This window comes from Procambarus clarkii, chromosome 72 (genome assembly GCF_040958095.1).
Source record: "Procambarus clarkii isolate CNS0578487 chromosome 72, FALCON_Pclarkii_2.0, whole genome shotgun sequence".
Lineage (NCBI taxonomy): Eukaryota > Metazoa > Arthropoda > Malacostraca > Decapoda > Cambaridae > Procambarus > Procambarus clarkii.
Window position 1 is genome coordinate 1,499,155 of NC_091221.1, and position 27,609 is coordinate 1,526,763.

The 27,609-nt window shown below is 44.2% G+C and overlaps 1 long non-coding RNA gene across 1 annotated transcript in view; it reads right to left on the bottom strand.

Annotated features, from left to right (window-relative positions):
* The window catches only part of LOC123773773 (uncharacterized), a 47,985-nt gene extending 24,502 nt beyond the window's left edge, over window positions 1-23,483 (bottom strand). Inside the window, exons 1-3 of the long non-coding RNA XR_006774874.2 lie at window positions 23,318-23,483; window positions 20,304-20,466; window positions 18,647-18,810 (exon numbers count right to left, since the gene is read on the bottom strand). This is a non-coding gene — a long non-coding RNA (uncharacterized lncRNA). The remainder of the gene's footprint in view (window positions 1-18,646; window positions 18,811-20,303; window positions 20,467-23,317) is intronic.
* Window positions 23,484-27,609: the final 4,126 nt, after the last annotated feature.

Sequence of the window (27,609 nt, forward strand, 5' to 3'; positions counted from 1 at the left end):
CTCCTCTACCCTCCTCACTCCTCTACCCTCCTCACTCCTCTACCCTCCTCACTCCTCTACCCCTTCACTCCTCTACCCTCCTCACTCCTCTACCCTCCTCACTCCTCTACCCTCCTCACTCCTCTACCCTCCTCACTCCTCTACCCTCCTCACTCCTCTACCCTCCTCACTCCTCTACCCTCCTCACTCCTCTACCCCTTCACTCCTCTACCCTCCTCACTCCTCTACCCCTTCACTCCTCTACCCTCCTCACTCCTCTACCCTGCTCACTCCTCTACCGCTTCACTCCTCTACCCTCCTCACTCCTCTACCCTCCTCACTAGTCTACCCCTTCCCTCCTCTACCCTCCTCACTCCTCTACCCTCCTCACTCCTCTACACTCCTCACTCCTCTACCCTCCTTACTCCTCTACCCCCTTCACTCCTCTACCCTCCTCACTGCTCTACCCCTTCACTCCTCTACCCTCCTCACTCCTCTACCCTCCTCACTCCTCTACCCCTTCACTCCTCTACCCTGCTCACTCCTCTACCCCTTCACTCCTCTACCCTCCTCACTCCTCTACCCTCCTCACTCCTCTACCCTCCTCACTCCTCTACCCTCCTCACTCCTCTACCCTCCTCACTCCTCTACCCCTTCACTCCTCTACCCTCCTCACTCCTCTACCCTCCTCACTCCTCTACCCCTTCACTCCTCTACCCTCATCACTCCTCTACCCTCCTCACTCCTCTACCCTCCTCACTCCTCTACCCCTTCACTCCTCTACCCTCCTCACTCCTCTACCCTGCTCACTCCTCTACCCCTTCACTCCTCTACCCTCCTCACTCCTCTACCCTCCTCACTCCTCTACCCTGCTCACTCCTCTACCCCTTCACTCCTCTACCCTCCTCACTCCTCTACCCTCCTCACTCCTCTACCCTCCTCACTCCTCTACCCTCCTCACTCCTCTACCCCTTCACTCCTCTACCCTCCTCACTCCTCTACCCCTTCACTCCTCTACCCCTTCACTCCTCTACCCCTTCACTCCTCTACCCCTTCACTCCTCTACCCTCTTCACTCCTCTACCCTCCTCACTCCTCTACCCCTTCACTCCTCTACCCTCCTCACTCCTCTACCCCTTCACTCCTCTACCCCTTCACTCCTCTACCCCTTCACTCCTCTACCCTCCTCACTCCTCTACCCTCCTCACTCCTCTACCCCTTCACTCCTCTACCCTCCTCACTCCTCTACCCCTTCACTCCTCTACCCCTTCACTCCTCTACCCCTTCACTCCTCTACCCTCCTCACTCCTCTACCCTCCTCACTCCTCAACCCCTTCACTCCTCTACCCTCCTCACTCCTCTACCCCTTCACTCCTCTACCCTCCTCACTCCTCTACCCCCCTCACTCCTCTACCCTCCTCACTCCTCTACCCTCCTCACTCCTCTACCCTCCTCACTCCTCTACCCTCCTCACTCCTCTACCCTCCTCACTCCTCTACCCCTTCACTCCTCTACCCTCCTCACTCCTCTACCCCTTCACTCCTCTACCCTCCTCACTCCTCTACCCTGCTCACTCCTCTACCGCTTCACTCCTCTACCCTCCTCACTCCTCTACCCTCCTCACTAGTCTACCCCTTCCCTCCTCTACCCTCCTCACTCCTCTACCCTCCTCACTCCTCTACCCTCCTCACTCCTCTACCCTCCTTACTCCTCTACCCCCTTCACTCCTCTACCCTCCTCACTGCTCTACCCCTTCACTCCTCTACCCTCCTCACTCCTCTACCCTCCTCACTCCTCTACCCCTTCACTCCTCTACCCTGCTCACTCCTCTACCCCTTCACTCCTCTACCCTCCTCACTCCTCTACCCTCCTCACTCCTCTACCCTCCTCACTCCTCTACCCTCCTCACTCCTCTACCCTCCTCACTCCTCTACCCCTTCACTCCTCTACCCTCCTCACTCCTCTACCCTCCTCACTCCTCTACCCCTTCACTCCTCTACCCTCATCACTCCTCTACCCTCCTCACTCCTCTACCCTCCTCACTCCTCTACCCCTTCACTCCTCTACCCTCCTCACTCCTCTACCCTGCTCACTCCTCTACCCCTTCACTCCTCTACCCTCCTCACTCCTCTACCCTCCTCACTCCTCTACCCTGCTCACTCCTCTACCCCTTCACTCCTCTACCCTCCTCACTCCTCTACCCTCCTCACTCCTCTACCCTCCTCACTCCTCTACCCTCCTCACTCCTCTACCCCTTCACTCCTCTACCCTCCTCACTCCTCTACCCCTTCACTCCTCTACCCCTTCACTCCTCTACCCCTTCACTCCTCTACCCCTTCACTCCTCTACCCTCTTCACTCCTCTACCCTCCTCACTCCTCTACCCCTTCACTCCTCTACCCTCCTCACTCCTCTACCCCTTCACTCCTCTACCCCTTCACTCCTCTACCCCTTCACTCCTCTACCCTCCTCACTCCTCTACCCTCCTCACTCCTCTACCCCTTCACTCCTCTACCCTCCTCACTCCTCTACCCCTTCACTCCTCTACCCCTTCACTCCTCTACCCCTTCACTCCTCTACCCTCCTCACTCCTCTACCCTCCTCACTCCTCAACCCCTTCACTCCTCTACCCTCCTCACTCCTCTACCCCTTCACTCCACTACCCTCCTCACTCCTCTACCCTGCTCACTCCTCTACCCCTTCACTCCTCTACCCTCCTCACTCCTCTACCCCTTCACTCCTCTACCCCTTCACTCCTCTACCCCTTCACTCCTCTACCCTCCTCACTCCTCTACCCTCCTCACTCCTCAACCCCTTCACTCCTCTACCCTCCTCCCTCCTCTACCCCTTCACTCCTCTACCCTCCTCACTCCTCTACCCTCCTCACTCCTCTACCCCTTCACTCCTCTACCCTCCTCACTCCTCTACCCTCCTCACTCCTCTACCCCTTCACTCCTCTACCCCTTCACTCCTCTACCCTCCTCACTCCTCTACCCTCCTCACTCCTCTACCCTCCTCACTCCTCTACCCTCCTCACTCCTCTACCCTCCTCACTCCTCTACCCTCCTCACTCCTCTACCCTCCTCACTCCTCTACCCTCCTCACTCCTCTACCCCTTCACTCCTCTACCCCTTCATTCCTCTACCCTCCTCACTCCTCTACCCTGCTCACTCCTCTACCCCTTCACTCCTCTACCCCTTCACTCCTCTACCCTCCTCACTCCTCTACCCCTTCACTCCTGTACCCTCCTCACTCCTCTACCCTCCTCACTGCTCTACCCTGCTCACTCCTCTACCCCTTCACTCCTCTACCCCTTTACTCCTCTACCCTCTTCACTCCTCTACCCCTTCACTCCTCTACCCCTTCACTCCTCTACCCCTTCACTTCTCTACCTCCTCACTCCTCTACCCTCCTCACTCCTCTACCCCTTCACTCCTCTACCCCTTCACTCCTCTACCCTCCTCACTCCTCTACCCTCCTCACTCCTCTACCCCTTCACTCCTCTACCCCTTCACTCCTCTACCCTCCTCACTCCTCTACCCTCTTCACTCCTCTACCCTCCTCACTCCTCTACCCCTTCACTCCTCTACCCTCCTCACTCCTCTACCCTCCTCACTCCTCTACCCCTTCACTCCTCTACCCTCCTCACTCCTCTACCCTCCTCACTGCTCTACCCTGCTCACTCCTCTACCCCTTCACTCCTCTACCCCTTTACTCCTCTACCCTCTTCACTCCTCTACCCCTTCACTCCTCTACCCCTTCACTCCTCTACCCCTTCACTTCTCTACCTTCTCACTCCTCTACCCTCCTCACTCCTCTACCCCTTCACTCCTCTACCCTCCTCACTCCTCTACCCTCCTCACTCCTCTACCCCTTCACTCCTCTACCCCTTCACTCCTCTACCCCTTTACTCCTCTACCCTCTTCACTCCTCTACCCCTTCACTCCTCTACCCCTTCACTTCTCTACCCTCCTCACTCCTTTACCCTCCTCACTCCTCTACCCCTTCACTCCTCTACCCTCCTCACTCCTCTACCCCTTCACTTCTCTACCCTCCTCACTCCTCTACCCTCCTCACTCCTCTACCCCTTCACTCCTCTACCCTCCTCACTCCTCTACCCTCCTCACTCCTCTACCCTCCTCACTCCTCTACCCCTTCACTCCTCTACCCTCCTCACTCCTCTACCCCTTCACTCCTCTACCCTCCTCACTCCTCTACCCTCCTCACTCCTCTACCCCTTCACTCTACCCCCTCACTCCTCTACCCCTTCACTCTACCCCCTCACTCCTACCCCCTCACTCCTGCCCTCCCTCCTACCCCCTCACTCCTGCCATCCCTCTTACCCCCTCACTCCTTCCCTCCCTCCTACCCCCTTACTCCTGCCCTCCCTCCTACCCCCTCACTCCTGCCCTCCCTCTTACCCCCTCACTCCTGCCCTCCCTCCTACCCCCTTACTCCTGCCCTCCCTCCTACCCCCTCACTCCTGCCCTCCCTCTTACCCCCTCACTCCTGCCCTCCCTCCTACCCCCTCACTCCTGCCCTCCCTCCTACCCCCTCACTCCTGCCCTCCCTCCTACCCCCTCACTCCTGCCCTCCCTCCTACCCCCTCACTCCTGCCCTCCCTCCTACCCCCTCACTCCTGCCCTCCCTCCTACCCCCTCACTCCTGCCCTCCCCCCTGCCCTCCCTCTTACCCCCTCACTCCTGCCCTCCCTCCTACCCCCTTACTCCTGCCCTCCCTCCTACCCCCTTACTCCTGCCCTCCCTCCTACCCCCTCACTCCTGCCCTCCCCCCTGTCCTCCCTCTTACCCCCTCACTCCTGCCCTCCCTCCTACCCCCCTCACTCCTACCCTACCTCCTACCCCCTCACTCCTGCCCTCCCCACTGCCCTCCCTCTTACCCTCTCACTCCTGCCCTCCCTCCTACCCCCCTCACTCCTGCCCTCCCCACTGCCCTCCCTCTTACCCCCTCACTCCTGCCCTCCCTCCTACCCCCCTCACTCCTGCCCTCCCTCCTACCCCCTCACTCCTGCCTTCCCTCCTACCCCCTCACTCCTGCCTTCCCTCCTACCCCCTCACTCCTTCCCTCCCTCCTACCCCCTCACTCCTGCCCTCCCTTCTACCCCCTCACTCCTGCCCTCCCTCCTACCCCCTCACTCCTCCCTCCTGCTCCCTTACTTCTCCCCCTGCCTCCTTATCCCCTCCCTCATTCTTCCTAACCCTTCTCTTTTGCCCTTCCTCCTACCCCCTCCTGCTTGATGGGGTTCTGGGAGTTCTTCTACTCCCCAAGCCCGGCCCGAGGCCAGGCTTGACTTGTGAGAGTTTGGTGTACCAGGCTGTTGCTTGGAGCAGCTCGCAGCAGGCACACATATCCACCACAGCCCGGTTGGTCCGGCGCTTCTACCCCCTCCCTCATCCCTCCTTCGCCCCATCACTCCTCCCCCCTCACTCCTGCTTCCCCCTCACTCCTCTTCCCTCCCTCACCACCTCCTCCACCTACCCTGACAACCATGGGGAAATAAACCTGCAAAACAAGTCCCAAGTTCCAGTGGAGGAGAATTCAGCAAATTCAATTTCAATAATAAACAGATAAACTGGGAGCAAAAAAAAAACCAAGACCTCACAGAAATAAGCTGGGAAGAACAGCCAGAAAATGCTAACCTGAACCAGAGCCTGGAAAAAACTCAGTAGCTCTAGAAATATGCTCACTGCATACCCATACGAAAAAGTGGAAGAGATTCAGACGGGAATGGCGTTCCATCTATAGGTGAAGAAAACGAATCGCGGAACATTTTGAGAGTCACACCATAACTCAAGAACGGTGAAGAAGGTTAAGTAGAGAAATAGAAATTATTAAACTAAAGTTACAAGAATCATACAAAATCCAAGAGACAAAGAGCAAGAGGCCATCAGAGAAATAAAGAGAATATTTAAATATTTTTTCTCTTATGCAAAATCTAGATAAAAAACTACATGTAGGATCGGGCCCCTGCAAAAGGGAGATGGAACTTTCACAGATAACAGCAAAGAAATGAGCGAAATACTGAGGAATCATTATGACTGTCTTCAGCAAGCCACTAAACACACTGAAGATTCGTAATCCAAATTAATTTTTCATGGATGTGATACCAACATCAATTCATATATCAGACGTCACCCTATCCCCACTGGATTTTGAAGAAGCCATAGACAGTATGCCTATGCACTCTGCACCAGGCCTGGATTCTTGGAACTCTAAATTCATCAAGAACTGTAAACAACCACTATCGCAGGCCCTTCACATTCTTTAGAGACAGAGCCTAGATACTGGCGTTATCCCTGACATACTAAAAGCAGCAGAGATAGCACCACTCCATAAAGGAGGAAATAAGGCAGAGGCAAAAAATTACAGACCGATAGCACTAACATCGCACATCATAAATTTCTGGCGGCGGCGATCAGTACCAACAGGCTTGAGCCAGTTTCAGATTACTAATTTTGTTTCGTTTGAATCATTTACAAAGTTGTATGGCAATTTTTAGGCTTTGAGTCTTGTGAACCCACCAGTTTGTCTGTAAAGCTGTGCCAACTTCCAGGATGATTTTCCGGTGATATGGCATTACTGTACGTGCATGTCATTTGTGCTCTGCAGTTCTGTGAAGGACTGCTAGGTTGCAACTCTGGTCCCTGGTAGGACCAACAGATCTCGTGTGATGATGTAACATATTATGGCTACATAATACATGGCGACGAGATAGCTACAGGGGTACCCACCATCTTCTTAAAGTTATCTTGAGATGATTTCGGGGCTTAGCGTCCCCACGGCCCGGTCATCGACCAGGCCTTTTTGTTTCACATCCCCAGGAAGCAGCCCATAGCAGCTGTCTAACTCCCAGGTACTTATATACTGCTAGGCGAACAGGGGCATCAGGGTGAAAAAAACTGCTCATTTGTTTCCGCCTCCAACGGGGATCAAACCCGGAACCTCAGGACTACGAATTCCGAGTGCTGTCCACTCAGCTGTCAGCTGGTAGCAGATCATTTTGAATGAAATATTGACACATCGCTGGAACATTGGTTATCAGAAATTTTAGCCAAATATCCCCAGTTTGCTAACTGTAGGTAGTAAGTAAGTGATTGTAACCTATCCACCGCTGCCCACTGGATGGGGGGGCGGTGTGCAGGACAAACGTATAAATTTTGACACTAGCTCTCCACATATGTCAGTTGCTTAATTTAGAAACTGTACTTGAGGTCGATCTCGAACCCATTATTGATGTGACGACTTATATTGAATTTTGTAACTAGCTCATCAAGATTGTAACTTGCTTAGCTAAATGAATTGTGGGGTTCAGTCCCTGAGCCCATTATGTGCCTCTGTAACCCTTTCCACTACCGCCCACAAGATGGGTATGGGGTGCATAATAAATGAACTAAACTTAACTTAACTAACTCAGCTGTCAGGTGCCCCAAGGGGCTTTTCCCAAGAAAGACCCTGACATCCATTAACAACAAAGCCTAGCATAGGAGTCAAAGACCCCATGCTCTGCTCAAGGTCAACCACTCTCCACTACAGGTTGGCACTCTCGAGAAGTCTTCCAAACCCATCAAGAAAGGCAACCCTCTTAGGGCAGAAACAAAACCAGCGAGCACTTGGGAAGGTAACCCTAAACACACGCAGCTCAAAGTAAACAGTTGCACAGAGGTCACAAATATCCACACACAAGTAAACAATAATACTAAAAGTAGAACAATACACAAGCCAATGGCCACTACAATACAAAGTCCAAAGATTGCCAACATTTACCTAAACATAAATCAGGACCTGCAGGGCAAGGCAATCAGAAGGTGCAATACACTATATACCATCAAAACAATGACTAAGGTGTTCCACCTCCTGAACCACCAGTCCCTGGTGTATGTAGTATTCATGGATTTTGCTAAAGTTTTTGATAAGGTACTAACCATAAAAGACTAGCAAGGAAATTACAGGCACATAGAATAAATGGGAGAATACTAGATTAGATACCTTACCTTGAGGTTACCTTAAGGTGCTTCCGGGGCTTAGCGTCCCCGCGGCCCGGTCGTCGACCAGGCCTCCTGGTTGCCGGACTGATCAACCAGGCTGTTGGACGCGGCTGCTCGCAGCCTGACGTACGAGTCACAGCCTGGTTGATCAGGTATCCTTTGGAGGTGCTTATCCAGTTCTCTCTTGAACACTGTGAGGGGTCGGCCAGTTATGCCCCTTATGTGTAGTGGAAGCGTGTTGAACAGTCTCGGGGCTCTGATGTTGATAGAGTTCTCTCTCAGAGTACCTGTTACACCTCTGTTTTTCAACGGGGGTATTCTGCACATCCTGCCATGTCTTCTGGTCTCATGTGATGTTATTTCTGTGTGCAGGTTTGGGACCAGCCCCTCTAATATTTTCCACGTGTAAATTATTATGTACCTCTCCCGCCTGCGCTCAAGGGAGTACAGTTTTAGGCTCTTTAGTCGGTCCCAATAGTTTAGATGTTTTACTGAGTGGATTCTAGCAGTAAAGGATCTCTGCATGCTCTCCAGGTTAGTAATTTCTCCAGCTTTGAAAGGTGCTGTCATTGTGCAGCAGTACTCCACTCTAGAGAGCACAAGCGTTTTGAAAAGTATCATCATCGGTATAGCATCTCTAGTGTGAAAAGTTCTTGTTATCCAACCTGTCATTTTTCTTGCAGTTGTGACGGCTACTTTATTGTGTTCTTTAAAGGTAAGGTCTTCCGACATGAGTACACCCAGATCCTTTACATTGCCTTTTCGTTCTATGTTATGATTTGCCTGAGTTTTGTACGTGGTTTCCGTTTTTATATTTTCATTTTTTCCATAGCGCATGAGCTGGAACTTATCTTCGTTAAACACCATATTATTTTCTGTAGCCCATAGAAAGACCTGATCTACATCTGACTGGAGGTTCGCCGTGTCCTCTATGTTGCCTACTCTCATGAAGATCCTAGTGTCATCTGCAAAGGATGATACAGTGCTATAGGTTGTGTTCTTGTCTATGTCCGAAATGAGGATGAGAAAAAGTACTGGAGCAAGCACAGTACCCTGGGGGACTGAGCTCTTCACGGTTGATGGGCTGGATTTTATTTTGTTGACTATTACACATTGGGTTCTGTTGGTCAGGAAATTGTAGATCCATCTGCCTATTTTTCCGGTAATTCCTTTTGAACGCATTTTATGTGCAATAACACCATGGTCACATTTATCAAAAGCTTTTGCGAAATCTGTGTAAATTACATCCGCGTTATGTTTGTCTTCCATAGCATCTAATGCCATATCATAGTGGTCCAGCAACTGCGACAGGCAAGAGCGCCCTGTTCTGAAACCATGTTGTCCGGGGTTATGGAGTTGCTGTGATTCCATGTATTTTGTGATTTTACTTCTTAGCACTCTCTCAAAAATTTTTATGATGTGCGATGTTAGCGCTATCGGTCTGTAATTTTTTGCCTCTGCCTTATTTCCTCCTTTATGAAGTGGTGCTATCTCTGCTGTTTTTAGTATATCAGGAATAACGCCAGTATCTAGGCTTTGTCTCCACAGAATGTGGAGGGCCTGCGATAGTGGTTTTTACAGTTCTTTATGAATATGGAGTTCCAAGAATCCGGGCCTGGTGCAGAGTGCATAGGCATACTGTTTATGGCTTCTTCAAAATCCAGTGGGGATAGGGTGACGTCTGATATATGATTTGATGTTGGTATCGTATCCATGAAAAATTCATTTGGGTTATCAATCTTTAGTGTGTTTAATGGCTCGCTGAAAACAGAGTCGTACTGCGTCCTCAGTAGCTCGCTCATTTCTTTGTTGTCATCGGTGAAAGTTCCATCTCCCTTTCGCAGGGGCCCGATACTAGATGTGGTTTTTGATCTTGATTTTGCATAGGAGAAAAAATATTTCGGATTTCTTTCTATTTCACTGATGGCCTTTTGCTCTCTTTGCCTCTCCTGGGTTCTGTATGATTCTTGTAGCTTCCGTTCAATTGTTTCTATTTCTCTACCTAACCTTCTTCGCCGTTCTTGAGATAGGGTGCGACTCTCAAGTTGTTCCGCGATTCGTTTTCTTCACCTATATAGGGAACGACGTTCCCGTTCCAATCTGCATCTCTTCCTCTTTTTTCTTAGAGGTATGCGGTTTGAACATATTTCTAGTGCTACTGAGCTTATTTTTTCCAGGCACTGGTTCAGGTTTGCATTTCCTAGCTGTTCTTCCCAGTTTATTTCTGTCAAGTCCTGGTTTATTCGCTCCCAGTTTATCTGTTTATTATTGAAGTTGAATTTGCTGAAATCTCCTCCACCGGGAATCTGGACTGGTTTTGAAGGTCTACTCCCCATGGTTGTCATAACTTCAATTAAGTTGTGATCTGAGTAACAGGTATTTGTAATCATTATGTTCCTGATCAATTCATCATTATTAGTGAAAATGAGGTCCAGCGTGTTCTCCTTCCTAGTTGGTTCTACTATTTGCTGGTTTAAGGCAAACCTGTCGCACATCCGTAGCAGGTCATTTGCATGTGCCTGTTCATTTAGGCTACTTCCTGGTATTCTTTCTGATATTACTGTATTAGCCAGGTGCTTCCATTTCAGGTGCCGTAGGTTGAAGTCCCCAAGCAGGATGATGTTCGGAGCTGGATTTGTGAGGTTTTCCAAGCAGTGTTCTATTTTCATTAGTTGGTCTTTAAACTGCTGAGGGTTTGCCTCCGGTGACTTATATACAAGGACAATAACTACATTTAGAATCTCTATTTTGATTATCAGCACTTCCACCATATCATTTGAGGTGTTTAGCAGCTCAGTACAGATGAGTGTGTCTTTGATGTAGAGGCTGACCCCACCCTGAAGCCGGTGTTTCCTATCACATCTGAAAAGATTGTACTCTGAGATCCATATTTCACCATCATGGTAGTCCTTTGTGTGGGTTTCTGTTAGGGCTGCAAACACTGCATTTGCCTCATGAAGGAGACCATCTATAAATTGAACTTTGTTGGTTTTGCGTGTTTTTATACCCTGGATGTTGGCAAATATAAATGATGTTATCGTGTTAGTGGAAGTGCTGGAAGCCTTACTTGGTGTTAATATCTGAGGCTCTGATAAGGAGGCCACTGTGTTTGCGTCCAGGGTGTGTCGTTTTGGAAGTGATTCGTCCAGTTTTGGTAGTAGGACGGGTGTTGTCTGGTGTAGTACCTGCGTGCTTGTTGGTAATTTGAATTCCAGTCTTGTGGGTATCTCCGTTCCCCTCTGTAATCCTGTAGTGGTTCCATCTGACTGTTCCTCTCTCTTATATTTACTACTCTGTTTCTGCCTTCCTCTAAAAAATTTCCAGTAGTGTCATATTGATCTTCCCGTCTATAACGCTCTGTACCTCTCACATTGAATTCCGGACACTGAAGATTGTAGCATTTTTTGTCCCTAATTGAAAATTGACATAATTTAGGGTGGAAGTATCTACACCCTGTTCCAAAACGGCATGTACCCCTCGCCAACATGTTCCTGCATTTTTGAGGATGCAGAAAATGGCATTTTGCTCCTAATTTTCCATATTTGCATATTCCTTTAGCGTAGAATTTGCAAATGTGTTCCGGTTTTGCGTTTTTCAAGGTATTTATATCTGTGACTGTCTTGTCTACCTCTTTATTGGAGCCATCTCCATTTTTCGTCCCAATTCCTTCATCTATGCACTCTGTCTCACTGTTGCTCTCATTGTTTATATTATCTGGCTCTGTAATATTGCTGTTATTTTGTACCACAATACCCTCTTCCTCCACATTACTGCTGCAGTTCTCTAAACTATCTGTTCCTGAGTTTTGGTCGTTATCCAATGTTGACTTTTCCCAGTCCGCATATATCACTGGTAACTTGTCTGTGAATGATAATCTCTGTGACTCGGGAATGTTTTTCATCAGTTTAGTTATGTTCTCTAACATTAATCTGTCATCTTTGCAAACCCAGTAAATTCCTTGCCTTTTTATGCATCCTGGAGCTAATTCTGTACAGCCCAGGTGGAATCTTATGTTACAGATGCAGCACGTTACGCCTGCATTTCGTTTTCCCAGTACTTCCGAACACTCGCCACACCTCTCCATTGTCTGGTGTATTGTGTTGTATTTGAGAGTCACTGTATGGATCACTTGTTGATGTCAGTCCTTTTAACTCTTTATAAAATTATATGTATATATATTTATATGTTTAATATTTATAATATTATATGTATACCGTATATTAGTAATATTATGTATGTTATTTTGTTCAGACTTTATGGCAGGTACTTAGCGTAGGGTAGCGAAGCTGGTCCCCGGTGAATACAGGTGACCTCTTGTTGTCCCAGGTTGATGTCACCAGTTTCCAGTTACCCGATTTATAACCACTGATGCCGCCTCTTGCCACTATTCTATATTTCTAGTATTCTATATTTATAATAGTCTATGCACGATTTTCCTTCACTTCCAACTTATATGTTGTTGTGATACCCGTTCCACTTCACTGTTCCACGAATCACCGTTCACTATTTTTTTCCTAATACACGCATGTACACAAAGCCTCGTTCACTGGCTCACACGTGTCTCCCGTTTATTCTCTATTTAGCACAAAGTTCTATTGTTAATGACTATTTTCAATTTTCCAGCGGGCCACTATGCACTTTGTTATGTCTGTAATCAGTAATCCACGGCAGTAGTCCTAAAAATCCCGGTTAATGACACGATTTTAACGGAGCGCGCACGGTACGTCTTCCCCCTCCCTCGACCTCCATAGATAAATCAATGGTTAAAACAAATAGCAGACACACTAAATGGGAATGAATCTGAATTGAGAAATGTGGTGAGTGGGATATCAAAGTTCTGTATTGATGGCAGATGTGAATATTACAAACCAAGTCAAAAAATTTTTTGAAGACACTGAGATTTATGGTAAAGTGGAAAGTGAAAATGATACTGAAGCTTTATGAAGAGTTCATTACATGAACTCCACAAATGGTCAGAAGACTAGGAAATGCACTTTAATATTGAAAAATGCAAGACCTTGCATGTGGGGCATAACGTATGACACCACTTCCAAATTAATAACATTACCTTGCAGCAGATTGATGAAGAAAAGAACAGAGTCAAAATCCACCATTCACTGAAAGTGGCATGACAGGTAGCAGCAGTGGTCAAAAAAGCTAACCAAACCCTAGGAATAATCAAGAGTTCCTTTGACTTCAAGGAAAAGAAGGCAGTGTTTCAATTGTATATGTCTCTGGTGCACCCCCACTTGGATTACTGTATCTAAACATGGAGACATCTTCAGAAGGATATAGCTGCTTTGGAAAAAATACAACACTGAGCAGCAGACATCATTCTACAACTAAGTCAACTCTCTCATTAGGAACGATTGAGGGCCTCAGGGTTGGCAACATTGCAAATCAGGCATGACAGGCCTAATCTCGTTCAAAGTTTTAAGGGTACAGTATTCAACAATTTGGAGGATGTTGATCCAGACAATGTCTTCAAAAAGTCAGATGTAAGTAATTATCAAAAAAAGACACCAAGCTGGGAAGGCTATATAGCACCATCAAATGTGCGGAATAATCAGAAGCCGCTAAATATCACCAAAGGATGCCAATACGAGAACAGAAACGCATAAGGCGAACGATATCAAAAGCATCCTATTCACCAAGAATTCTATCGAGGGACAAGTGACCGCGATGGATGATCGGAAAGCAAGATACACACCATCCTGGAAGACAGGACATTCAACAAAAATATGCACAACTGTAAGAGGGGACAATGCAGTTTGGACAATAAGGAGCAGGGCAGTGCTCCATTAAGTGACAGTGAGTTAAGTGTGTATGGTCAATACGCAACCTTGCCAGAGCCGTTTCCCACTGCCGGTTACGGTTGTAGGAGGAAGGCCATGGGGACACACTACTCTTAAGAGTACACAGTTTGTTACCAGCAGCAGAAGACCGACAACCCTGCTAATGGGCAAGATGGAGGAATGAATAACTGGGTAATAGTTGGAATAAGGAATACTTTTACAGGAGATGGGACAAGAGCGGACAGCCTCCTTAACGGCAGCATCCGCACGCTCATTTAAAGACACCCCAATATGGCTGGGAACCCAGCAAATCTCTACTGACTTAAATTTACTAGAGATAAGAAACAGCCAATGTTGAATCTCGACGACCACCGGATGGACTGGATTAAAGGACTCCAGAACCATGAGGGCACTACGAGAGTCAACTACAACCACAAAGGAAGATTGACAATGAGAAAGCAGGAGACGAAGAGCATAGAGAATAGCATAAAGTTCTGCAGTAAAGACGCTAGTCTCTGAAGGTAGGTGACACATATAAGTGTGGTTATGAAAAACAACAGAGTAGCCTAACCTGTCTGCAGACTTAGACCCATCAGTGAAGATGGAAATGGAGTGGGAGTGTAAAGAAAAAGTGTTCAAGGAAAAGGCATTTCAGAACTGTAGGAGGAGTAAAAGCTTTAGTGACGTGGGTCAGGGATGTACAAAATTTTGGAAGGGGGACCTTCCACAGGAGGAAGGACGGTATAAGATGAGGAGAAATATTGGCAATACGGACCAAAAGAGAATCGTGCAAGGAAGACAACTCGACAGAAACAGGGAGGTGGTGAAGAGGAACAGGAACTATAAGAGGGGTAAAAGTCAAAGCACGACAGGGGCAAGATTGAGGATGTTGTAAGGACCACGCAAGGTAGCAAAGACAATAGTGATCACGGCAGTCTTGGAGAGATAGGAAGCCAGTGTCAACATATAAGCTGAAGGCGGGAGTCAAACGAAAGGCACCAGAGCTGAGACGCAACCCAGTATGGTGCAAAGCATCAAGATGGTGAGAAGTAGAAGGAGAAGCAGACAAGTTAGCAGGGCAACCATAATCAAGTTTAGACAGGACTAGAGAAGAATGTGAAGAGTGGAGCATGTGCCGATCCGCTCCCCAAGAAGTATGGGACAAAACCGAATGCTCTAAGGGTCATAGAGCATTCAACTCGGAGGTAAGAGATATGGGCCGACCAAGACAAACGAGTGTCAAAAATTAACCCCAAAAGCTTAGCGGAATCCTTGTACACAAGGGGATGACCATAAAGCGACAAAGAGGGGGAAAGAACGACATGCTTCCGTGTAAAAGCCATAGCACAAGTCTTAGACATAGAGAACGTGAAGCCATGATCGGTGGCCCAAGATGACACGGCATCAATCGCAAGTTGAAGCCGCTGTTGAAGGAGAAGCGAATCATCGCCTCAACAGCAAAGGGTAAGATCGTCGACATAGAGAGCAGAGAAGACCCTAGAAGGAAGGGAGGAAAGAAAACCATTGAGGACAACCAGAAAAAACCCAGCATTGAATGTAATGAAACGCCTTTTTCTGGGTGAGCCCCGGAGCCTCCCTGGAACTTATCGGGCTAATGTATGTTATATTAGACCGGGACATTAGCTAAGGAGTTCAGACCTACCAGGGACCAGTACCAGAACCTGGCCCCTTCAGAAAGGTTTCAGGAAGCAATGGCCCTGGAAACCCCCTTTGTGGTTGGGGTTTTCCTTATCTGCCATCGACCGGGGTTAGGCACCCAGAAAGGTAGGCATAACAAAACAAACCCCACATGGTAAAAAACTAAAACAAAAACCGAACAGTGAGGTAGAAACTCTCTACAATCACAAGGAAACAAGCAAACGAGCAAACATCACACTTTACTGCCGCGCCGATCGTCCGCGCAGCCCTCCCCGCCCCGAGAGGGGGAGGGGGGGAACTCCAGACCTACCGCGCCGGCTGCCAAGCTTCAGTTCGTAAGCTAATGTCAACTGGGATAGACGCTTCTCTGTGATACCATAACCCGTCACACAAGATATCCAGTTGTAAGACTTTTACCATTAGTGGTGGTAGAGTATGCAACTGGCAATGCCTTTGTTACAGGTTCGCTTCATCTCACAGCATCAGTGGATTTTCTCACACATTTGAATACATGAAACAACTTTATTTGATACATTCCAAACCAAAGTACTGTACAGTACAGTAATTATCAAACCATCAAATGTGTGGGATAATCATAGTGCGCTAAATATCACTAACATCGCCAATACAAGAACAAAAACGCATACGGCGAACAATATCAAAGGTATTGAATTTACCAAGAATTTTATCGAGGGACAATTGACAGTGAGGGATGGTCGGGAAGCAAGACACGTAAGTCCTGGAAGTCAGGACATGTAGAGACAACGGTTTGGACAATAAGAAGCAGGGCAGCGCTCCATTAAGTGCCCGTGAGTTAAACATGTATGACCAATATACAACCTCGCCAGAGCCGTTTCCCACCACCGGTTACGGTGGTAGGAGGAAGGCCACGGGAACACACTACAGGCATACCTCAGAATACGAGTTTAATCCGTTCCTGGAGACGCCTTGCATTCCGAAAACTCGCATTCCGAAGTTAATTTCCCCATAAGAAATAAAGGGAAATGAATTAATCCGTTCCTGACTACCCCAAAAACCCCACATCAAACTAAATTTTTATACCTAATTTACCTAATTCATCTAAATAAACCTACAAAACTATGTTCCAGTTATTACTTACCTTGCTGTCGAGTGCTGTAGGCGTATGGAAGATGGTGAGGAGGGGGGAGGAGGAGAGGAGTTACTGTTTGGAAGGGGAGTAACACCTTGTAACACTATGGATACCACTTCTCTTTCTAAATTTTTCAAACCAGCCCCTGCTTGCCTTAAACTCTTTCTTATCTGCATCACTTGTTGCAGGGATATTCTTTAGAAGGTCTTCGTGCAACAGCCTGGCTTTCTCACAAATAATGGCCTCCGAAACACTATCACCCCTCAACTCCTTGTCGTGTATCCAAATTAATAACAACTTTTCCACTTCTTCAAGTATTTGTGGTCTTTGTGCCGTTAATGTTCTTACTCCTTTTGCCACTTTAGCACCCATAATCTTATTTTTCTTCTTAAGTATAGTGCATATTGTTGATGTGGCTTTGTTGTACTGCCTACAAAGTTCAACAACACGTGTACCGTTCTCATGCTTCCGAATGATCTCTTGTTTCTCCTCTATTGTCATCCTCACATGAGCTTTCTGGCCTTTATCCTTACCACTTGCTTTCTTGGGACCCATGGTGAGATATATAATAACAAATTGTATAGACAAATCACCAAAAATCCAACAAAACACTGAAAATCCGCGAGAAGAATTGATGTGGGGGTAGTCACTGAGCGCGAGACAATGGTAAACTGAGGGGCGGCGGGGCAGAGGGGCGACGATCGCCGAAACACCACGCGCTAGGTCTGCCTGTACGCGTATCAACAAACTCGCGTCCCGAAGTAACCTTCGCCTTCCGAGACAAATTTTTGGAGTAAATACTGCTCGTCTTCCGAAAACCTCGCATACAGGGACACTCGCATTCCGAGGTATCACTGTACTCTTAAGAGCACGCAGTTTGTTACCAGTAACATAAGACCAACAACCCTGACAACGGGCAAGAATGGTGAAATGAATAACTGGGTAAAAGTCATAATAAGGAATACCTTTACGAGAGATGGGACAGGTGCGGATAGCTTCCTTAGAAGAAGAAGAACTTCCTTAGAAGTGTCCGCACGCTCATTTAAGAACACACCAATATGGGTGGGAATCCAGCGAAATTCCACTGTCTTAAATCTACTGGAGATAAGAAACAGCCAATGTTGAATTTCAACTACCAAAGGATGGACTGGATTAAAGGATTCTAGAGCCATGAGGGCACTGCAAGTGTCAACTACAAACACAGAGGAGGATTGACAGCGAGAAAAGAGTTGATGAAGAGCATAGAGAATAGCATAAAGTTCTGCCATGAAGATGCTAGTCTCCAGAGGCAGGAGACACAAAGGTGCAGTCAGGAAAAACAACAGAGTAGCCTACACCGTCTGCAGACTTAAGACCCATTGGTGAAGACGGAAATAGAGTGCAAGTGTGAAGAAAAGTGTTCAAGGAAAAGGTGATTTAGAACTGTAGGAGGGGGTAAAAGTTTTAGTCATGTGGGTCAAGGCTTACAGAATTTAGGAACGGGGACCCCTCCATAGGGGCAAAGACGGAATGACACGAGGGGAAATATTGGTAACACAAACTGAAAGAGCATTTTGTAAGAGAGACAACCGTACAGAAAGAGATAGGTGGTGAAGGGGAACAGGAACCACAGGATGGGTAAAGGTCAAGGCATGACATAAGCAAGAGTGAGGGTGCTGTAAGGACCGTGCAAGGTGGAGAAGACAGTAGCGATCATGGCGATCCTGTAGAAACAGGACGCCAGTTTCAACATACAGGCTTAGGGTAGGTGTCGAAGGAAAGGTACCAGAGCTGAGCCGTAACCCAGTATGTTGCAGTGTGTCCGGATGGTGAAGGGTAGAAGGAGAAGCAGACGAGTAAACGGGGCCATAACCGAGTTTAGACAGAACGAGAGAGGAATGTAAAGAGAGGAGCAGTGTCAATTAGCTCCCCAAGAAGTATGGGACATGACCTAAAGTTAGTTAGTTAGTTAACTGCTTCTCGACAATGCTCCTGCTCATCCTCCAGACTTGAAGGATGCATTGTTGGGGCCACTTTTTTTTTTTTAGGGATATTCCTGCATGGGCCCTAAGTTTCTGGCTAATGAACCAATGACATGAAGGAGGAGTTTTCAACCTACCTTGTGTTAGGTGTGCAGGGGTCAATAGGCTGAACATAATGTCAGGAGCAAAGGGGGACGTTTGCCTCTTCAAACACAATTGTGACCATCTTCATCTCTTCGAACTATCCTAAATGCTCTCTTCATCTGTCTGACCAAATTGGGTGTCCAGACCACCTTTGAATCTGAAATTGTAAAATTAATAGTGATTTCAGAATATTCAGTCCATTTATACTAACAAAATTATATACAGTATACTGTAATTGAAATTTTACAGAATGATAAAGGCAATTTAGCAACTTTGTTAAAATGCACATGGGGGAAATACATGAAAATAGGTTAATATGGTTTGTAAGGTTGATGGGAAATGTTTATTACTTTTATGATTTAAAAGATGTATAGCCCTGATACTCCATCCTGGGTGCATTCCACCAGGTAATGACCACAGCAAAAGTTTTCCACGAGGCTCTATTGTCACACAAACTTTTCACATTTTCAAACTTGATTCATCTTTTTCCCCCTCGTTCCAGGGGTTTTCTTTAAAAGGTCTTCATGCAAATGCCTTGGTTTCTCACAAATGATGGCCTCTGAAATGCTATCACCTGCTAACTCTTTGTTGTGTATCCAAATTAATAAAAACTTTTCAACATCCTCAAGTGTTTGTGTTCTTTGTTTCGGGATTGTTGATATGCCTTTTGCCACTTTAATGTTCATAATGTCCTTTTTCTTAGCAAGTACAGTGCATATTGTTGACATAGATTTGTTGTACTGCCTAGCTAGTTCAACAACCTGTGCACCATTTTGATGTTTATGAATGCTCTCTTGTTTTTCCTCTATGGTCATTCTCACATGTGTTTTCTTGGCTTGAACCTTACCACTGGCTTTCTTGGGACTCATGGCAAGATATATAATAACAAATTTTATGTTCAAATAGCCAAAAATCCCAAAACAAATGTAATGCTTTACAAAGAATTCAGGCGCGATAGTTACTAGGCCGGAGACACTGGTAAACTGAGGTGCGATCACCATGCCACCACGCGCTAGGTCAGCCCATACGCATATCAACAAACTCATTTCCCGAGGCAAAGTTTGTAACCCGATTCAAATTTTTCGAAGAAATTAGGCTCGTAACCCGAAAAGTTCATAAATATTCATTTGTAAGCCGAGGTGACACTATATATAAGTAAAAAATTAAAATTTTGTACACTGTGCTGTATTGATGGATACATTCCACAACAAGTGTTTAATTGTGAGGAGACATGGCTATTCTGGAAAAAATTGCCGAAAAGAACATACATTACCCAAGAGGAGACGTCACTGCCCGGACACAAGCTAACTTGGGCTAACTTGTGTCAGGATAGGCTAACTCTTGTGCTGTGTGGCGATTTGAAAATTAAACCCTTGCTCGTGTATCATTCCGAAAATCCAAGAGTTTTAAAAAATATATAATGTGCAGAAAAACTGTGATGTAGAGTGGTTTGCCCTGCCATAAAAAAATATCTGCAAGAGAAAAGTTTGACACTCAAGGTCCTGCTTCTCGACAATGCTCCTGCTCATCCTCCAGACTTGGAGGATGCATTGTTGGGGCCACTTTTTTTTTTTTTTAGGGATATTCCTACATGAGCTCTGAGTTTCTGGCTAATGTACCAATGACATGAAGGAGGAGTTTTCAACCTACCTTGTGTTAGGTGTGCAGAGGTCAATGGTTGAACATAATGTCAGGAGCAAAGGGGGGCGTTTGCCTCTTCGAACACAATTGCGACCATCTTCATCTCTTCGAACTATCCTAAATGCTCTCTTCACCTGTCTGACCAAATTGGGTGTCCAGACCACCTTTGAATCTGAAATTGTAAAATTAATAGCAATTTCAGAATATTCAGTCCATTTATACTAACAAAATTATACATACAGTACTGTAATTGAAATTTTACAGAATGATAAAGGCAATTTAGCAACTTTGTTAAAATGCACATGGGGGAAATACATGAAAATAGGTTAATATTGTTTGTAAGGTTGATGGGAAATGTTTATTACTTTTATGATTTAAAAGATGTATAGCCCTGATACTCCATCCTGGGTGCATTCCACCAGGTAATGACCACAGCAAAAGTTTTCCACGAGGCTCTATTGTCACACAAACTTTTCACATTTTCAAACTTGATTCATCTTTCCCCCCCCCCCCTCGTTCCAGGGGTTTTCTTTAAAAGGTCTTCATGCAAATGCCTTGGTTTCTCACAAATGATGGCCTCTGAAATGCTATCACCTGCTAACTCCTTGTTGTGTATCCAAATTAATAAAAACTTTTTAACATCCTCAAGTGTTTGTGTTCTTTGTTTCGGGATTGTTGATATGCCTTTTGCCACTTTAATGTTCATAATGTCCTTTTTCTTAGCAAGTACAGTGCATATTGTTGACATAGATTTGTTGTACTGCCTAGCTAGTTCAACAACCTGTGCACCATTTTGATGTTTATGAATGCTCTCTTGTTTTTCCTCTATGGTCATTCTCACATGTGTTTTCTTGGCTTGAACCTTACCACTGGCTTTCTTGGGACTCATGGCAAGATATATCATAACAAATTTTATGTTCAAATAGCCAAAAATCCCCAAACAAATGTAATGCTTTACAAAGAATTCAGGCGCGATACTTACTAGGCAGGAGACACTGGTAAACTGAGGCGCGATCACCATGCCACCACGCGCTAGGTCAGCCCATACGTATATCAACAAACTCCTTTCCCGAGGCAAAGTTTGTAACCCGATTCAAATTTTTCGAAGAAATTAGGCTCGTAACCTGAAAAGTTCATAAATATTCATTCATAAGCCGAGGTGACACTATATATAAGTAAAAAATTAAACTCAGAATTACTTTCAACCCCCACCCCTTTTGCTCTACTCCATCGCCACCTACCTTCACCCCCCTCTATGATGTACTCTTCCATAGACAACTACCTTTGCCCCCCTCCTCCCCTCTACTCCTCCATCATCACCTACCTTCACACCCCCTCCCTTCTCCTCCTCCATCGTCACCTTCCTTTCACCCTCCTCTATGATGTACTCTTCCATAGACACCTACGTTCACTGCATATAATGCTCCCCTCTACTCCTCCATTGTCATCTACTTTCACCCCCCCCCCTCCGCTCTATTCCTCCAGGGTCGCAGACAATTTCACGAGCGTGAGAACTACGAGTTCTCTAACTACTCTCTCACCAGTGAGGGGGAGGGAAGGAGGGAGGAAATGAAGGAAGAAAGGTGGGGGAGAGAGAATAGGCAGGGGGAGGAGGGCCTAGATACATTTCTTCCATATAGATAGGTAGACTGAGGGAGAGCTGCTTGCCAAGAGCCCTATCAGACAGGCTTCCTATTCCTCAACCCTCCCTAATATGCCACATCCTGGTCAGGACAACTTGCTCGATTGTTATTCTTGGTGTGACTCGAGAACTGACCTCGAGGCGGGGCATGGGCATGGATTATCTCCCTGGGGCACGCACCTCCCTGCCCCAGCTCTCTCTCTCTCTCACATAATCTATCAAGGGTCTAACATGAGGTCATTGTGCCTACCAGAAGTGTATATGTCCAAGGCTGGCCACCTGTCTGGACCATTCAAATGTATAAACACGTAATTAGTCTATTAAAATTATATATAATGCTACAATTATAAATTAATTTGTTCATGGTCATTCGTTTATCAGTATTTTAATTTGAGGTATATATACGCATGTATGTATACGTTGACGTACACATATATGATTATGTGTATAGAATGATTATGATTATGTGTAATCATATATGATTATATCTAATGGAATGCATTAGTAAGTGATGTGGTGGAGGCTGACTCCATACATAGGTTCAAGTGTAGATATGATAAGAGCCCAATAGGCTCAGAAACCTGTACACCTGTTGATTGACGGTTGAGAGGTGGAACTAAAGAGCCAGGGCTCAACCCCAGCAAGCACAATTAGGCGAGTATATGAACGAATGCACATGTACACTTTCAAATGAATTAAGATACCTTGAGATACACAATGACTTAGTTTAAATAGTTTAAACACATTATGGTACTGATTTTGACATGCTGATGTCTGGAAGGGAGAGGGGGTGTGGGGGGTTATTGTCTGAGGTGGAGGACCAGAGGAGGGGGTCAGTGGAAGGATGGTGGCTGGAGGGATGCCATTGTTCTAATGGTTATGAAAACAATTATTGATGGCAGGAATTCAGTGGGTGTGTACTTCACCCGCACCATCACCATACTGTGCCCTGCTACAACCCCCCCCCCCACTCCACCCATGCTGTGAGGGGCGTATTACACATTATGGGATAACCGACTGTCTGTTCATTCCTGTCTGCTCGTTATGCTGCCCTTCCTTTTGAAAATTGTCTGCTTTATCGACTTCCTTCAAGACCACACGTTAGCCTCTTACCGCTCTCAGGGAGCCGGCTCTTCTATACAATAGTTACCACTCAGTCCCCAAGGTGAAAGTGTCCGGGCATATGACTTGTTACGTGTACTTATTTGCGATTCGTTTGGGCTGTCACGTGTGGTGATTAGTGTTGGGTAAGGCTAGGCCAGGTCAGGTCAGACTAGGCTAGGTAAGGCTAGGCCAGGTCAGGTCTGGTCAGGTCTGGCTAGGCCAGGTCAGGCCAGGCCAGGCTAGGCAGGGTGAGAGAAGTAAAGCGGCAGGTACTTACGTTTCCGAGAAAGTAGCGGCGGTAGTATATTGTTGATTTAGATTCGACGACATCCTGAAGCTAGTAGGTGGCGGCCTCATCGCTCTCGAACTTCTTGTTGTTGTAGGGGATACGAGGCACACCCAATATCCCCCTTACATTGATCACATCGCACACTAATTTTTATTTTATTTATTTTTATTTATATATATACAAGAAGGTACATTGGGTTTGTGAGAATACATTGGATAGTACAGTAATTACATTCTTGTAAAGCCACTAGTACGCGCAGCGTTTCGGGCAGAAAAAATATTTTTAAGGCGTCCTAATATTTTTACTATTTCGGACACCAAATTTGTCTGTTTCGTATATGTATAATTGTTCAATATTAAAACCACAATAGAATGCTCTAAGTACTTTCGTATAATAATAATAATAATAATAATAATAATAATAATAATTTTTATTTAGGCAAAGGTACATACATAAAGAGATTTTACAAAGTTTGTTGGCTTTATAGATAGGAGCTAGTACATACAATGCCTAAAGCCACTATTACGCAAAGCGTTTCGGGCAGGAAAAGCGTTTCGGGTATATTAATACATCTTCAGAAGGAATGGTTCGCTCTGAACATGTATTAATATAAGAAACTACTAAAGGAAATTCCTGTTTCAATTCTTCCTCCGTGGTCTGACACTCTTATTATATATTGTATATACTGAATTATATATACTATGCTTATATAATATATACTGAAATACTGTTACATTTAACGTATGAAACAAAGTATATATCTGTATTTTTAATAAAATATAAAACATTAATATTTATCAACGTATTTATCTACCCATTTCATTATGTATGAGGTCAATTTTATTTTATTGGAGTTAAAATTAACGTAGATAAATGACCGAACCTAACCAACCCTACCTAACCTAACCTAACCTATCTTTATAGGTTAGGTTCGGTTAGGTAGCAGAAAAAGTTAGGTTACGTTAGGTTAGGTAGTGGAAAAAACATTAATTCATGAAAACTTGGCTTATTAGGCAAATCGGGCCTTGCATAGTAGGCTGAGAAGTGCATTCTGGCTACTAGGTACGACATATATATATATATATATATATATATATATATATATATATATATATATATATATATATATATATATATATATATATATATGTCGTACCTAGTAGCCAGAACGCACTTCTCAGCCTACTATGCAAGGCTCGATTTGCCTAATAAGCCAAGTTTTCACAAATTAATGTTTTTTCGACTACCTAACCTACCTAACCTAACCGAACCTAACTTTTTCTGCTACCTAACCTAACCTAAACTATAAAGATAGGTTAGGTTAGGTTAGGTAGGGTTGGTTAGGTTCGGTCATATATCTACGTTAATTTTTACTCCAATAAAAAAAAATTGACCTCATACATAATGAAATGGGTAGCTTTATCATTTTATAAGAAAAAAATTAGAGAAAATATATTAATTCAGAAAAACTTTGCTTATTAGGCAAATCAGGCCTTGCATAGTAGGCTGAGAAGTGCGTTCTGGCTGTTAGGTACGACATATATATATATATATATATATATATGTCGTACCTAATAGCCAGAACGCACTTCTCAGCCTACTATTCAAGGCCCGATTTGCCTAATAAGCCAAGTTTTCATGAATTAATGTTTTTTCGTCTACCTAACCTACCTAACCTAACCTAACCTAGCTTTTTTTGGCTACCTAACCTAACCTTACATATAAATATAGGTTAGGTTAGGTTAGGTAGGGTTGGTTAGGTTCGGTCATATATCTACGTTAATTTTAACTCCAATAAAAAAAAATTGACCTCATACATAGAGAAAAGGGTTGCTTTATCACTTCATAAGAAAAAAATTATAGTAAATATATTAATTCAGGAAAACTTGGCTTATTAGGCAAATCGGGCCTTGAATAGTAGGCTGAGAAGTGAGTTCTGGCTACTAGGTACGACATATATATATATATATATATATATATATATATATATATATATATATATGTCGTACCTAGTAGCCAGAACGCACTTCTCAGCCTACTATGCAAGGCCCGATTTGCCTAATAAGCCAAGTTTTCATGAATTAATTGTTTTTCGACTACCTAACCTACCTAACCTAACCTAACCTAACTTTTTCGGCTACCTAACCAAACCTAACCTATAAAGATAGGTTAGGTTAGGTTAGGTAGGGTTGGTTAGGTTCGGTCATATATCTACGTTAATTTTAACTCCAATAAAAAAAAATTGACCTCATACATAATGAAATGGGTAGCTTTATCATTTCATAAGAAAAAAATTAGAAAAAATATATTAATTCAGGAAAACTTGGCTTATTAGGCAAATCGGGCCATGCATAGTAGGCCAAAAAGTGAGTTCTGGCCACTAGGTACGACATATATATATATATATATATATATATATATATATATATATATATATATATATATATATATATATGTCGTACCTAGTAGCCAGAACGCACTTCTCAGCCTACTATGCAACGCCCAATTTGCCTAATAAGCCAAGTTTTCATGAATTAATTGTTTTTCGACTACCTAACCTACCTAACCTAACCTAACCTAACTTTTTCGGCTACCTAACCTAACCTAACCTATAAAGATAGGTTAGGTTAGGTTAGGTAGGGTTGGTTAGGTTCGGTCATATATCTACGTCAATTTTAACTCCAATAAAAAAAAATTTACCTCATACATAATGAAATGGGTAGCTTTATCATTTCATAAGCAAAAAATTAGAGAAAATATATTAATTCATGAAAACTTGGCTTATTAGGCAAATCGGGCCTTGAATAGTAGACTGAGAAGTGCGTTCTGGCTATTAGGTACGACATATATATATATATATATATATATATATATATATATATATATATATATATATATATATGACAATGTCAGACCACGGAGGAAAAATGAAACAGGAAATTTCCTTAAGTACTTTCGTATATTAAATACATCTTCAGAAGGTGATGACCTTCTGAAGATGTATTTAATATACGAAAGTACTTAAGGAAATTTCCTGTTTCATTTTTCCTCCGTGGTCTGACATTGTCACATTCTTAATCACGTGTTTATTTTCGTGATATACACATATATATATATATATATATATATATATATATATATATATATATATATATATATATATATATATATATATATATATATATATATATATATATATATGTCGTACCTAGTAGCCAGAATGCACTTCTCAGCCTACTATGCAAGGCCCGATTTGCCTAATAAGCCAAGTTTTCATGAATTAATTGTTTTTCGACTACCTAACCTACCTAACCTAACCTAACCTAACTTTTTCGGCTACCTAACCTAACCTAACCTATAAAGATAGGTTAGGTTAGGTTAGGTAGGGTTGGTTAGGTTCGGTCATATATCTACGTTAATTTCAACTCCAATAAAAAAAAAATTGGCCTCATACATAATGAAATGGGTAGCTTTATCATTTCATAGGAAAAAAATTAGAAAAAATGTATTAATTCATGAAAACTTGGCTTATTAGGCAAATCGGGCCTTGCATAGTAGGCTGAGAAGGGAGTTCTGGCTACTAGGTACTACATATATATATATATATCTAGTAGCCATATATATATATATATATATATATATATATATATATATATATATATATATATATATATATATATATATATATATATATATATATTATATATATATATATATATATATATATATATATATATATATATATATATATATATATATATATATATATATATATATATATATGATGGATTATTTTTCAGATTGATGGCTCCTTTTGCCACTTATATACTGCTTCTGATGATAATTAGATGCTCTATCCCAGCTTGAACACTTTATGCATTTGTCTGCCACTTTGCACCAATTCAATTAAATTTCTTTCTTTATTATGCACCCGTATCAAGCTCTTATCACCCAAAAATAACAGACTCTTACAATGGAGCTATGAAACCCAGTGCACCCACCTGCCTGCCATAAACCCTTCTATTTCTTTGGTATACACTTGAGTGGTGTATCATAAAAAATTAAAAAGAATTTGCTGAGCCAGGATTGTTATTTAGCACATTGTACTGTTGCTAAGCTTAATAAATGATGAGTCAGAAATGCTATATGCATGTTAGTGGCTTTACAAAAATGTAAAAATACTGTACCAATGTTATCACTCGGTACCCCTACTCAAATATCTGAATATGTTAGACATTAAGTCACTGCACATTCTCTCATGTGTATTATACATACAGTAT